Raw genomic sequence first — 15,609 nt, forward strand, 5'->3', positions numbered from 1 at the left:
CAAGGTCATCTATAACCCAGCCCGTTCCTTCTGCTTGGCCCCACGTGCCCACTGCCCAGACTCCCTGGGAGGCTCCCACCTAGAGTCTGGCTGTGTGACCTACCTAGAGGGCCCTCGCCCCTGCCAAAGTCCTCCCACAGCTGGCTGTGTTGCCTGGCTTCTGCATTTCCTGGCCTGCTCTCACGAGCTCTACCTTTGGCTCCTACTGACCTGGGCTCCTGAGCCAGCCCATCCTCTGAAGGAGGCAGGGCCAGCTCCTTACAGCCTGGACGTCTCTGCCCACAATCCCCATTGCCTAAGGTGCAGATAGGGTGGCTCCCACCAGACACTCTGCCAGGCACCATGCTGGGTGCTGATCAGAAAAGCAAAGTAAACCTAGTCTTTGCCCTCCTGGAGCCGGCCGTCTTGGGGACAGATGGATGTTAGATAATCTGACAAATACACCTACAGACCTTGCCTGGAAGGATAAAACAAGTTGAGAGGGATGTATTCTGATGTGGGTGGGGGGTTTCAAGGGAGGGTCTCTTGGAGGAAGTGGTTTCTAAACAGGAGTGAGGAGGCCTGGCCTGACCAGGCAGGGGTAGGGAGATGCAGCAGGCAGATAGGAGTATGTGTACACCCCTGAGCAGTGGTGGGAAAAGGCAGACTTCTGAGCCTGCACTGCAGGCCCTGTAAAGCCCAAGGCACTCTCCTGCTGGTGTGTCCACTCCTGCTTTCCCTTCTCTGCTTCCTGTTGTCCTCTCACCAGCCCCATCTCCTCTGCCTTAGCTGGAACAGCTACTGGGTGCACAGGCACTTTGGCCAGAACTTTAACACTGTCATCCTCCAGTCACCCTAGGAAAGAGGGACAGCTGTGCCCATCTTACAGACTAAGCAACCAAGGCCCAGGGAGGTAAGAGTCCTGTCCAGGTTGTAGCAGCAAGTGCACACACTGCAGGCACCCAGCAGGCCTGGGGTGGCACTGCGTTCTCTAGCCTGCAGGGCTCTGGAGTGGGCCTTTGTGCCTTCCAGCCAAACCAGCCATCCTCGGCCCCTCTCCCTCTGCCTAGCTGGGGTTGCAGGGGTAGAGGATGCCCAGGCGGCCCCAAGGCCAGGCAGCCCTGAGACCTTGCTCCTTGCAATAGCAACAGAAGGCCTCCAAGGCCCAAGCTGTGTTGGGCTGTGCCTCCATCACAGCCCACCCCAGTCCTCAAATTGCGCTATGGGTGCTGTTCCACACCAGCCCCAGCACCTCAGACAAAGCAGAAGTCGCAATAAATCCAGAAGCCTACCCCCACTCGGGCCTGGCGGCTTGCTGATCACATAGTTCTAGATTGAACTGGAGCCCAGATGAATGTGAAGCAGGTCCAATGCCGCCCCGTGGGCACCTAGAAGGGTCTGAGGGCAGGGCACCCAGCCACCACATTCCATTGTCCACAGTCTCTGCAGAGGCAAGGGTGCCTACTGGCCGAGAGAACCCAGGTCCCTGGAGTAATCGCCCAAGGTCACACTGAAGGAGCATTGGGTCCCCTGACCCTGATCCCATGTTTCCTTCCAGCAGGCCTGGCAGGGCCCAGCCTCTCGTGGAAGCTGAGTCCAAGCCCTGTGCCAGGAACCCTTCCAAGAAGTGCCTTTGTGGGGTTGTGGCAAATGCTGCTTGGCATGCTGGGGGGTCACTAAGCTAGTAGAACAGGCATGACCTCCAGAGGGCGAGGAAGGAAGAGAACAAGCGTAGTGCTGAGCTGAGTACAAGGCTCTTGGGGATGGAACTAGTTCTACAGGAGCTGAAATCAGCCTCGTTTCTATTTCTGTGACCTTTCACTGACTCCAGGACAGATCTAGGAAACTGTACATCACTGTGTGAGTGATGGTGGCAGAGGGGGGGTAGGTGAGTGTCCCAGTCTCCTAAAGTCCTTTACATCTATAGTGTGTAGACAGGCACCCCCTCCCTGCTGTCTCCCATTGGACCTTGCACAGCATAACTGGCAGAGTGGTTTCTAGAAGCAGTACTTCCCCTAGTCCTACAGGAAGCTCCTCCAACAAGATATGAAATAAGATGCTGCCCTTTCCAGCTGTCCAGACCAGGGCAGCTTTATGGACTGAGAAACCCGAGTCATAGCAAATCTTAAGCACCCACCATGTTGACAAACTATTCTAGACCTTTTGCATCTATTTTTTTAAAACTTTGTTGAGTCATGTTTTATATGTTGTTAATTCATTCATTTCAAGTGTAGAATTCAATGACTTTTTAATAAGTTTACCAAGTTGTACAGCCATCACCATCAATCAGTCATAAAATGTCCTCACTAAGCAATGAGACTGCTCTCGCCCATTCCCTGCTAATTCCTGTTCTCTCCCTGTCCCAGGCAACTCCAAAAATATTTTCTGTCCCTACATATGTTTGTCTTTTCTGGACATTTCACATAAATGGAATCATACAATATGCAACCTTTTGTGACTGGCTTCCTGCACTTCACAGAATGTTTTCAAGGCTCATCCACGTGTCAGCCCATCATTCCCTCTTATTGCTGAATTGCATTCCACCGTATGGATAGACCACATTTTGTCTGTCTGTTCACCAGTTGATGGACATTTAAGTTGTTTCCAGCTTTTGGCTATTATGAACAATGCCACCATGAACATTTGCATGTAGATTCTTTCAATCTGTTCTTTCTAATCCTCACAGTCCTGTGAGGTGAGTATCCTCACCCTTGCTTTATAGATGAAGACACTGAGGGGAATAGAGATTAAGGAACCCATCCAAGGGCAGTTACTATATTTCATCAGTTCTAGAAAGTATTTTTTTCCTCATATTTCCACATTTCTGAAACTAGGATGCATCTTATAATCAAGGGCTTGTCATAGCATATTTGGCAGCACCTCTTTCACAGTGGTACATAAAATATGAATATATTTTGCAATCAAGGGCATCTTCTGTTTGATGAGAGAGGTATTATGTGGCTGACACTAGCAGCCTCCCTTGTGCAGTTAGCTCACTCTCATGTCAGTCAGGACTCTTGGTTATAAGTGACAGAAATCCAACTCAGGGGAATTTACTGGCTCAATAGTTGGGAAGGATCTTGGGACTAGGTCATTGGATTGGAGGTAGAGATGCAGGGACCCCAAAAGTGGAACTCAGTGCCTTTAAGTCTCTGTTCATTTTTCATCTCTGCTTATGTTTGCCAACAGAGTCTCCTCCATGGGCAACCCCAGCGTAATAGTTATGGGATTAAATTCCAAAATCCTTTCTTCTGATCTCTGTGCATCAATCCTAGGGAAGAACTGATTAGCCCTACTTGCATCACACATCCATCTCTGAGGCCTGGGGAATGGGTACCACATGGTACCTTCCTCGTGGCAAGGAAGTCTGATACCAGAAGAGGTGGAGTAGGAGTCAGTGAGCTGGGCACCACCACCGTGGCTCCCTAGGCCACTATCACACTCAGACAGTACAGACTAAGAGGACATTAGAAAGGATATCCGAGATTTATGGTTCATTCAATCTGTTGTGAGGTGATGTTCTAAAGAGGTTAATTATACCTCAAGAACTATGCTGTTTGAAAGATTTAATAAAGTGATGAAATATGCATGTAATATACTAGATGTAATTATGTTTAAACTTCTCATCAAGTAAAGATTTGTTTGCAGACAGCTCTCTAATAGAAACATGAAAAAATCTTTAAGGATAGTAAACCTGTGAATTATCCATGTTGAATTTAAGCCTCAAAGTATTAGCTTATATTTAGCTCTGCCTTTAAACTGTGTACTATCTCTTCCGTGCTTCCCTGAAAGATCTGGCACCTTCCTAGTGTGCTCTGACTCACTTTCCCTTTATCTGAACTACCCATACCCCATTTCCACCTATCCAAATCCGACCTTCAAATGAATGCTGCTGTCTCTGCAGGAGTCTTCCTTAACAGCTCCATCAGAAGGATTTCTCCCTCTTCTAGGTTCTGCTGGGACCACTTATACGGCACCCATCAGAGAAGGCCTTATAGCAGGGTAATTTGGGTTTTTTTCCTCTCTCTGTTTTCAGTTTCCCATTTGGAAAGATACCAGGCTCTTCTGTGCCCTCCTGACTTCTGCACCCTTGTTTCAGGGACGGTTAAGCCCAGGGCTTGAGACACTTCCAGTATTATTGGGGTAGAGGCTAAGCTTCGATAACGAAGAGCCCCCAAAATATAGTCATGCAGACAAGATAGAAGTCTATTTCTCTCTCAATGCAGAAGAGGGCAGCAGTGGTTCAAGCAGATAAGCTCCTGTGCTTCGCGTGGCTATTTTGGGACTCAGGTCTCTTCTATGCTGTTGTTTCTCCATCTCCTGAAGTATTATCCACATCTGCACAGTTGCAGCACGGACATCATCCTGTTCTGTGATCCAGCCCATGAGAAGGGGAGAGTTTAGAAAGGCACCTGTCCAAGGCCTAGACATAGCACACATCACTTTCATTCATACCCCATTGTCTGGAATTAAGTCAATGGATACATACAGCTGCAAGGGATGCTGAGAAATGGGCCTCTAGCTGGAGCAATGTGTGCTAATCTAAACCTAAATGACTATAGAGGAAGGGGAGGAGAGATTTTGAGGCATAACTAGCAAGTTACCACATTCTCCTTTCTGGCTTTAGTTTTCCCAAAGGTGGTGTCATTGAAGATATTGTTCTGGGTCTTTGTGGGGTGGGAAACCCAGAGGAGAGCTCTGGGTGGGCTGGACCATCAGATGGGGAGGTTGTGCATATGTGGGGGTAGGGGAAACATGGGAATGATCTGTACCTTCCACCCAATTTTGCTGTGAACCTAGACCTAAAACTGTTCTAAAAAATAAAGTCAATTAAAAAAAAAACCCTAAAAATCAAATAGTTAAATAAATAAAATCCCAGCAATTTATTGACTTAATGACATAGCAATGAACACAGGTGGAGAGGGCTTCCAGAGGTGTCTGATGTCACCAGGGCCTAGCTCCTCTTCTTCCCCATTCTCTTGGCTCTTCCCCATCTGCATGTTGGTTTCGTGCCCATGCTGATCTGCTCTGGAAAAAATGCTGCCACTGTTCCGGGCTCACATCTGTGTTCAATGCCATCCTGCTAGAGAATGTTTTTATCCTGCATTTGGAGCAAGAGCCTGAAATTCTTTCCAAAAGTAGGTATTCTAGGAGTAATACCTACTCCTGAACCACTTCTTGTGGTAAGAGGAGAATGTGCCAGTTGAGTTAGCCTAGGTCATGTAGAGAGGGCTTCAGGGTTGGTTGACTTCATGGCTCATCTGAGTGTCCTACCTGAGTCCTGAGTTTTTTGTTTGTTTGCTTGTTTTGTTTTGTTTCTGGCTCTAATCTGATTTTCGTAGTCTCAGCTTTCATCTTAAGGTTAGCTGCCACTCGTGATCACAAAGCCTCTCAGGGCTTCATGCTTCAACCATGGGGGTTTGGGTGCATGTGTGCTGCATGGGGGCACTTTGGGATGGTGCCTAGAAGAGGGAGGAATCTTTATTTTTCTTCTTAGAAGTCCTCATCAAAAGTCTTCTTCACTCTCATTGGCTCCAATGAGCCATATACAACCTGAGGGGGATTGCCTCCTGGCAAGTTCACTCTAGATTTGGTGAGACTGAATAACAATCGAATGTAGATTAAAAGGTTTGTACCAAGCTTTACTCTCACCACTGGCAGGTTGAGCACTGGAATCCCATCTGCCTCTGGGGCAGTCTGCATGCAGCAAGCCCTTCTGCATCTCTGCCTCCAGGCCTCTCTGCCACCTCACAGCCTGGTTGTCTCTACCCCTGGCTCTCCCTTGCTCTTTTCTCCAGGTTCTGCCCTGCTCCAGGCCCTGCTCTCAGCTCCAGGTGCTCCCTCCTGCCTCCAGCCTCTGCTCTGCTTCAGGCACTGAGCAGGGCTCTTTGTACAGCAACACAGGCAATATTGGCTTATTGCCAATGGGTGTGTAACAGTAGCCTGGCAACAGACCAATTACATCATCAAGTAGAACAGGGTCAGGTGAGGATCCTGGCCAAGAGAGCTTCCATTTTTCCTACAGACTGTATAGATGAGGCTATTGTGTGGGCAACGTTGGTCTAACCACACTGTCCACCTTGAGGGCCTAGAGAGGAGCCAGCTTTCCCAAAGCTGTGGGCTACTTGGGGAAGAGGGCTAGCCAAATTAAAACCAGGGTGGATGCTACAGGAAGGGAGAATGGATACAAGGAAGTGACCACATTATCCTCTAAAAAGAACCACCAATAAGGGTTTACTGCACCTGCTGGATAATAAGCCACCCCACACTTGATGGCACCAAGCAAACATATTTCTTTAATGCTCACAGCTCTTGTGGGTCAGGAGTTTTGAAAAGTATCAGCGGAGACAGTTTGTTTCTACTCCCACATGTCTGGGGCCTCAGCTAGGAAGATTGGAAGGCTGGGGTGGCCTGACAGCTGGGAGCTTGGAAATGAGGCCTCTGATACCTGCAGGGCTGGTATCAGGGCTGGGAAAACTGGAAGATTGAAGGCTGTCAGTGCAGCTCTACACAAGGACCCCTCCTGGCAGCTTCTTCCATGCATGGAAGCCTTGAGGAGTTGTTTTCCTCTCTGGAGCCTCTGCGCTCACAGCTGGAAGGTAAGTTGAATTCTGCTGTATTCTGCTGGTTACAAGAGAGTCATGAGTCCATCCAGATTCAAGGAGAGGGTAATCAGATCCCCTCTCTTGATGGGGGAGTGGTATGGTTCTAGAAGAGTATGTGGGGTGGCAGATCTGCACCATACCCCAATTATGGATGAAATTAAATTTCCTCCCAGCTTGGTGGTCAAGGGCTCAGAGTCAGATTTAGACTGGTTTCAAGAAATAGAAATGTAAGCTGTGGACCTAGCTGTGCCCATTCTGGCTTCTTCTCCCCTGGAAAGCTTTTCACAAAGGTGAGCTGTGTGTTACCAGCAGGAACTCAGGGTGCTTTAGGCAGCATGGGGGTGAAAACTTTTCATTCTAAATCTTAAGTATTTATTTTACTTAAAGTATACTAAAAAAAATAACAGCCCATCACAGATAACACTGCTTAGAATGAGATTGAGTTTGAGTTTATTTAGGTAAAAAATAGTCTGTTTAAAGGACTGTATTAAACACATACCTTTAAGCAAGGTCTGGAGCAGGAGGAGGCTCTGTGGCAAGTGCAGGTGGCAATGGCAGCTGCTCTCTCCTTTAGACCCTATGATCCAGCAAATCTAACAATATCCCAAGTGTCTGCGGCGAGTGGGGATGCCCTATGCAGTCCCTAGCAAGCACCAGTGGGAGAATCACTGCTCAGAGTCCTGAAGTTTTGGAGCAAGTCCATGCCCCATTCTGTAGATAACTGTTCTTTGCTCTGGCTTGCCATGGCCCCTGAAAGCCTCGCCAGGGTCATGAGTGGCTGTGTGTATGCTCACTAGGCCAGAGGCTGGGCATGTGCAGCAATCTTTTATCACATGGATTGGCTTATGAGAAGGCAGGCTCAGAGGCATGAACAAGGCATGTGGGAAAGTAGCAAAGATGCCTTCAACAGAGATTTGTGCTTCGTTGCCACTTTTCCCTTAATCCTGCAACCTCATAGAAAGTTCTGTGTGATCAGATGACTGAGGAGGAAAAGATTCAGGTCTGGTTTACAGATGGCTGTGGATGACATACTGGCACTAACAGAAAGTGAGCAGTTGTAGTCTTACTCCAGGGTGGCCTTGAAGGACATGCAGAAAGAGAATCTTCCCAGTGGGCAGACTGTCAAGAGGCACATTTGCTTATCTACTTTGTCTGGACTGAGAGATGGCCAGAAGTATGGGTCTACACCGATTCACTGGCAGGGAGGTGGAGGGAATATGAATGGAAGACTGTGGACAAGGAGGTATGGGGAGGGGTATGTGGATGGATGGATATTGGGTGATGCTCCCAGAAACTGGAAGCAGACAGAAGCCCATGAGGAAGAAGCAAGTCCCTTGCCTCCTCTAGCCTGGAAGTCTCCTGCTGTGAAGCCTATCAGGGAGCCAGCAGGAAAGGATGGGCCTGGTCACATCACAGAGCAAAAAGTCCAGAGTGAGTCCCAGGGAAGTAAAGCCACGGCGCGGTGTGGCAGAATGCCATTCCCAACATTCCAGTTTGGAAACGCTGCTTACTAAACCTAAGGGCGGCTTGTGTTTGTCCTGGGCCTCACAAAGCCCAAAACGTACTTCATACACTGCTTCATTACCTAAATTCACTCTCCTACCAAGATGGAAGTCAGTTCTCTCACTCTGACTCTGCCCTTAACGGCTGTGTGAACCGGCCTGTCATTTCATGGTCTGAGCATTCAGTTCCCTTATCTGTAAGAGAAAAAAACACCACCTTTTCCTCAGGGCTGCTGAGGTGACATGATGAGAACTTAGCATGTTGCTTGGCACATGACGTAGAAGCTATTAAAAAACATTAGCTCCCTCCAATATGAAGCCAAATATCCCCTTTAAACTGTCGACTGTTTTCAACATTCACTTCTATGTCCCTGGAAATCTCAGGTTCAGCCATTGTTCTTTATTCCCCAAGACCTGGGCCGACTTGGGCACCGTCCCCACCCCAGCCCGCGGAGAAGGCAGGGAGGCTGTGCACATCCCAGGGAGAACCTAGCTGAAACCCCAAGAGTGGACCTCTCCCTGTAGGTGGAAAAACAGCCCCTACTCTGCTGCCTACTCTTTTCTCTTGGACACACTGCCAAGTGGTCCATGCTGTGAGGAGGAGAGAGGCCTCACATTTATTATGTGGTACTATCAGAACCTCTCGGCAGGAGCTGGGGTGGCGCAGAGGCCTGAGCAAGGCTGCCCTGAAGTAGTATTTGTGCCAGGGACTCTCTCCAGGCCTTAGAGCGCCCTTCCCCAACCAATAAGAGAGGCTGAGACCTACCCAGGACTGCCGAAGGTCGTCTGAATATCCTTCCACCTTTGGTTCATCCAGGACTTGCGTGCCCTCTTCCCCAGCGGCAGCTCCTTGGGCCTTGCGCCCTCATAACCTATCACTTTTCCAAAACCCTCCACTACTGACGCCTAAGTGAAATTCGACCTGCAGCCTTACCGGTCCGGTCCTGACTGTGTATATAAGTTCTGCTCGGGCAGGCGGGCTGGCCCCGTCCTGAGTACCCTGAGGACTTGCCTCTCGACCCTGGGCCCTGGACATCCTTCTCCGGGTTCCTCGCCGGGTGGCCAGCCACAACCCAAAGCGCCGGGCAGTAAGGGAGCCGGACCCTCCACACCGGGAAGGCGTCCCGCAGTCCCCTCCTCGGGTTAGGCCTCTGCGGGCTAAAGGCTGAAACCGCTCCCTGGGACAAAAGAGTGGCGACGTTCGCGCGCAGACCGCATGGTCCTCCACCTCTGGGAGGCAACTGAGCCCACCCGAGTGGTTCCCAAAGGGCCACGTGTCACCCCTGAGCAGGACGTGTCGCACCTTCAGGGCGGCCACGCAGCAGGGTGGGGGTGGGGGACGCGGGGCTCGGAGCCACGCAGGCCAGCGGACGCTACCCGGGAGAGGTCCCAAATCCAGGGCCGGGAGGCGCTGCGGGGACAAGCCTGGGCCGCGCGCCGCCCGGCTGAGATCTCAGGAGCTGGGGCCGGTTTGGGACGGCAGGGGCATCCCTGATGAGGGTGCTGGCGGGGACGAAGGGGGCGCCAGCGTCGTGGATGCGTTCCCAGGGGCGTCGTAGGGCGTCCCCGCTGGGGGCGCCGGAGGGGAGCGCGCGCGGCACCGCCAGCAGGCGAGGCCAGAGCATCTCGGGAAGGTGGGCGCGAGGGCGGGGGCTGGTCTGGGCGGGACCCAGCGCTTTCTCGGGGCTGGCCGGACCCCGGGAGCGCGGCGTCGTAGCGGGAGCGCCGGGCGTTGGGCCGGATACGGCGAGAAGGGTCCATCAGGCACCTGAGGGCGGGAAGGGAGAAGGCCCAGACCAGGCGGCGACTTGAGGAACAAGCAGAAAAGGCACATCCGTCGCCGGGGGGACGACAGTGGGTGAGGGGGGAAAGGAGTGCGCTCGAGAGGCTCGACGGCAAGTCCGCTGGTGACGGGGCGCGCGGTCCCGAGGACCGGTTGGCAGGGCGGCTGTTCCCAGCGGGCCTCTGGAAGCCGGCCGCTCTTCTCGGCGGTGCGGGCCGCGCGGAGGCGGCTGCGGGGCCTGCTGCGAGGTTTCCTGGGGCTACAGTCCTTGGCTGCCCCCCGGCCCCGCTCGTTTCAGTTGAACCAAATAAAATCTGCCGCTACCGAGCGGTCGCTGCGCCTGGCCCCGCGGGCATATCTGGTCTCTGCCACCCGGCGTGTTCGTCTCGACGGCGCCACCTGTACCTTATAGTACTCATTACATTTTTGAGTCACTCGAATGTTAAACCGAAAGAGGCGATTTCTGAAATCTTGTGCCTGCGTTGCTTCTGACTCGCATCTACACACACTTGAGGGCGCTAGCGCCTGTGCCGCCGGAAGTCGCCAGTGTTCCCGGGCAAGCCGAGGCCCCGGGGGTAGGCAGAGGCCACGCAGGCGCCCTCTTTCCCCGGGAAGTGCCCACCAGGCCCGGTGCCCCCGAGAACGCGGCCCGCAGGCGGGTCGCGCGGCGAGCGCACGGGGTCCTGGGCTGCGGCTGTGTGGGACGAAAGTGGCTGGTGAGCCCTGTCCTGCCCCCGCGCGCTGGGATCCCGCCTCCGGCGGCCGGAGGGTGAGGGGCTGCGGCCACAACTGGGGTCGTCAGTTTCTGTTAAACTCGTGGAAGATGTTGCGCTGCTTCCGTAGTCTGCTTTTAAATTTAAGAGCACAGGTTGGAAATTTTCCCACTCCAGCGTGTACACGTCTCTGTGCCTCGTTCTTTTTAATGGCTACGTGGTGTTTCTTAATACCTCTCCACAAAAGTTTAGCCATTGTTCCACTGACGGGCATTTAGCTTGGACTTTTTCAGTGTTACAAACAGCGCTGCAATATATGTTTACCCTTGCATATCTCTGTATTTCTAGGGTACAGGTTAATAGAAATGGGGATTTTTAGGAAGAGCATTAAAACATTTATAATATTTCGTTTCAGTTCCCTATTAATATTGTTTTTGGTGTTTAGCATTTTAATCAATGTGAAATTAATTTTTGTCATATGAAATGGTAATACAACAGCTCTCATGAATAGTGTAATTATCTTTTAAAAAATTGAGTAATTCACCCTTATCCAAGTTTTTTTAATGATTTTTATCATATGTTGAACCCCCACATATTCTTGGTTCTGTTTCTTGACTATTTAGTCCCCTTGATCTGTTAATCCTATGCAAATACTAGTTTTAAATATTGTAGCCTTATACTCTTGACATTTGTTTAAAGGAAGTCTTTTTTTCCTTTTCTTCTAAAATTTCTTAGCTCATCTTGCATATTTTCTCTTCTAGGTGAACTTCAGAATTTTCAAGTTCCATGACAAATTCTGTTAGTTTTGTTGATATTGTCTCAACGTATAGATCAGTGTGGAAAGAACTAAAATCTTTACAGTCTTGAGTCTTTCCATGCAAGAACATACATCTTTCTTGGTTTATTCGGATCTTTGCTATGGCCTTCAGTAAAGGTTTTGGTTTTCTTTAAACAATTCTCACACATTTCCTAAGTCTGTTTTTTGATGTTTTAAAGGTTGGCGGACATTGTGGATCCTTGGTATTATAACTATCAACTACTTTCATTATAACTTATAACTAGTTATTGGCAAGTATAGAAATTAAGTTAACTTTTATATGTTTTATAACCTGCTATCTTACTGAGATCTCATTAAGAACCAGAAATTTTGTGATTGAGATTCTTGGACTTTGAAAATAAAATTATTTATTAACAATAATAATTTTATACTAAAATCAGCAGGAATATTTATTGAGCATTTACTGTGTGCTAGGAACAGTTCCACACTCTTGACTTGTTTTAATTTACATAGTCCTCGGAATCCTGACAATACACACAAGACACACAATAGCAAATGTTCTATTTCTTCCACCTTATAGGGGAAGTCCTCCTGAGCTCCCACTTTCCTCTTCAGTTACTTTCCATGTCTCTCCATTTTCAGCAAAACTCCTGGAAAGTTACCTATATTGCTGTCTCCAATTCCTTTATTCCAGTTCTCTTGTTAGAAGCATTTTCCAACTGGTTGTTTTGAAAATGTTAAACCTATAGAAAGTTGAAGGAATGGTTACAATGAACATTGTTACAATGAAATGTTACAGTGAACAACTTTCATGTAAATTTCCAGTGTTGTCATTTTACCAATTTTATTTTATCCTTCTCTATATGTTTTAAATTAAACTGCAGTAAGTATGATTCTTCACTCCTTAAGCATGCATCTCCAAAGAGCAAGTACATGCTTCTTTACATTACCATACACCCAAGAATGTGAAATTCATGTTACTTAATACACAGACCATATTAAAATTTCCCCAAATGTCTCAATATTTTCCTTTTAACTCAGAATCCAATGACAGATTAACGTCATTTGCTTGCCATGTCACCTTCAATCTGCAAATACTGTACCCCTGAGCTGTACCCCCAAGTCACCTTTAATCTTAAACAGTTTCCCTGCCTGTTTTCTTCTGTGAAATTGGCATTTTGGAAGAGCCTATGCCAGTAGTTTGGTGGAATGTATCACACTTTGGATTTATCTGGTTGTTTCCTTATGATTATATTCAGGTTAAACATTTTGGTACCATTTGGGTAATGTGCCCTCAGTGTTTTACATCAAGAGGCTTATAATGTCACTTTGTCTCATTATTGGCAAGGTGAAGTGTGATCATTTTGATTAAAGCCCCAATCTCCCTTGAATCCACTCTATTCAGGTTTCATTCCATTTCTCCAAAACTGCTCTTATCAAGATGACCAGAATCCTCCATGTTGCCAAATTCAATGGCCAGTTCTCAGACCTCCCTCAGCTTGACTTATCCACAGTAGCATTTGACACAGTGGACCACTTTCTCTCTTCCTTGGAGCACTTTCTTTTTCAGTTTTCAGACACCATTTTTGGCTTTCTTCCTCTCTGCCCACTCCTTCTCAGCCTCCTTCAGAATTTTCCCTCACTCCCCAAACTCTAAACATTGAGTGCCTCAGGCCTTGGACCTCTCCTCAAATTTCCATCTACATTCACTCCCTTGGTGATCTCATCTAACTTCTTGTCTCTAAGATCATGTATTTGCTGATGACTTTTAAATTTCTATCTCCAGCCCAAACCTCATTGCCAAGTCCCAGGCTCATATCCAATAATCTTGAAATCTCCACTAAAGTCTAATATCTTTCCCCAGCCCTCCTCCCTTCAATCTTTCCTATCCCAAATGGAGCAACTTTATTATTGCAGTTGCTCAAACCAAAACTTTGGTACCATTAATCCCTCTCTTTTCATGCCCACATCCACCAGCAAGTTCTAGCCATCCTACCTTTTTAAAAATATCCAGAAGGGGGTGTCGCAGCGCAGCCCTGCTGGCTGGTGCGTGTGCAGCCATGGACGCTCTGGAGCGAGTCGTAAAACCCAAAACGAAAAGAGCTAAGAGATTTCTTGAGAGAACCAAAACTCAGTGAAAATATTAAAAATGCTATGCTGATTAAAGGGGGAAATGCAAATTCAACAGAGACACAAGTACTTAGAGATGTGTATGCACTGAGAAAACCATATGGGGTTCTGTTTAAAAAGAAAAGTATTAGAAGACCATTTGAGGATCAGACATCATTGGAATTCTTTTCAAAGAAATCAGATTGTTCTTTATTCATGTTTGGCTCCCATAATAAGCAGCCAAATAATCTAGTAATAGGTCGCATGTATGACTACCATTTGCTGGATATGATTGAATTACGTATTGAGAAGTTTGTCTCTCTAAAAGATATTAAGAATAGAAAGTGTCCTGAGGGAACAAAACCCATGTTAATATTTGCCAGTGATGATTTCACTGTAACAGAGGACTACAGAAGGCTGCAGAGTCTCCTCACTGATTTCTTCTAAGGCCCCACAGTATCAAACATCCGCCTGGCTGGTTTAGAGAGTGCCCTGCACTTCACTGCCCTGAACGGGAAGATTTACTTTCGATGCTATAAGCTGCTACTGAAGAAGTCAGGCGGCAGAACACCACAAATTGAACTGGAAGAGATGGGGCGCTCGCTGGAACTGGTCCTGAGGAGGGCTCATCTGGCTTCCGACGACCTTTACAGGTTGTCTGTGAAGATGCCAAAAGACCTCAAGCCAAAGAAGAAGAAAAATATCTCCCATGATACTTTTGGTACAACTTACGGACAGATTCATATGCAGAAAAGAGACCTGAGCAAACTACAAACCAGGAAAATGAAGGGGTTAAAGAAGCGACCTGCAGAAAGGAGAACAGAAGACCAGGAGAAAAAATCAAAGAGAATTAAAAGAAATTGATGGAGCTCAGCCAAAAAAAAATCCAGAAGAGATGTGTATGCACTGAGTCCAAACTCCTATGTCATGTCATATCAGGTTACTGCAATAGCTTCCTACCTGGCTCTCCTTCCTGCTTTACCCTATTCCTATTTTCCACACAGGAGTTGGAGTAATTTTGTTAAAACATAAGTCAGACTACTTTATCCTCTGCTCAGAACTCTCCAGAGGCTTCCCCCTCACTCAGTGTCCTCACTAGGGCCCATAAAGACCTACCTCATCTGGCTCATGTTCCATTTCTGATCTGCAGTGGCCACACCTGTATCCCTGTTGTTCCAGAAAACTCCAGGCTTACTCCCCAAGAGGGCCTGAAATATTCATCTCTCACACCTCTGTGGCTTGGTCTCTCATTTTCTTCAGGTCTTACTACTCAAAAGATACCTCAGTGATGGCTTCGCTGGCCGAACTTCCAACACCTACCCCCTCCTTGTATCACATTTCTTATCCACAATTTTTTTCCTGTTTAGCACCTAACCACTATCTATAGTGGTAATTAGACAGTGGTAATATATCTATGTTTATTAGATATACAGTAATTGAATTTTTTTTTAGGATTAAGTGAAAATAGATGTGAAAACAAAAAGCCTGACACATAATACTCAATAAATGCTTGACTAGAATTTAAAATTAGGATGGGGCAAATATATTATTCTTGCAACATTGTAGAGAAAAATCTGGCTTCCAACTTCCTCTTGTCTGTTTTCCTCACTAGGATATAGCTGTGTGACAGGAAACTTTGTTTTGTTCACTTCTGGATTTCTACAACAGTGCCTGGCACACAGAAGGTGCTCCATAAAAACTGAATTAATGAATGAGGCATGGAGGGTTGGGCAGTCTGCCAAATCACACAGCTAGGAGAGTGGCAATTTTGCTCCAAAACCTGAACTCTTAGTGAAGCCACACTGCAAATAATTCTTTCTTAAAAAAAAATGCATTTTCCCATTGACTACCACTTTTCAAAGAATACTTAATAATAATGGTGAAAAATGTATTCATAATGACTTTAAGAGAATGCCTCTTAGGATTTCACTACTAGTTATGTTGTTACTTATTTGACTGACTGCATCATGATAAAGGTATACCCACCTAATGCTATTTCATTTAGAGACCAATGCTTAATGGCATAAGAACAATAGCTATTCAGCTGGTATCTAATAAAAAATGCCTACTTGGAAAGATTGGAAGTTGGAGGACAGATTTTTCTCTACAATGTTGCAAGAACAATATATTTGCTCCATAC

The 15,609-nt window shown here is 47.5% G+C and overlaps 1 pseudogene; it reads left to right on the forward strand.

Annotated features, from left to right (window-relative positions):
* The first annotated feature begins 13,420 nt into the window (after positions 1–13,420).
* Positions 13,421–14,348, forward strand: LOC108402590 (ribosome production factor 2 homolog pseudogene; annotated as a pseudogene).
* The last annotated feature ends 1,261 nt before the right edge of the window (positions 14,349–15,609 follow it).

This window comes from Manis javanica, chromosome 11, assembly GCF_040802235.1.
Source record: "Manis javanica isolate MJ-LG chromosome 11, MJ_LKY, whole genome shotgun sequence".
Lineage (NCBI taxonomy): Eukaryota > Metazoa > Chordata > Mammalia > Pholidota > Manidae > Manis > Manis javanica.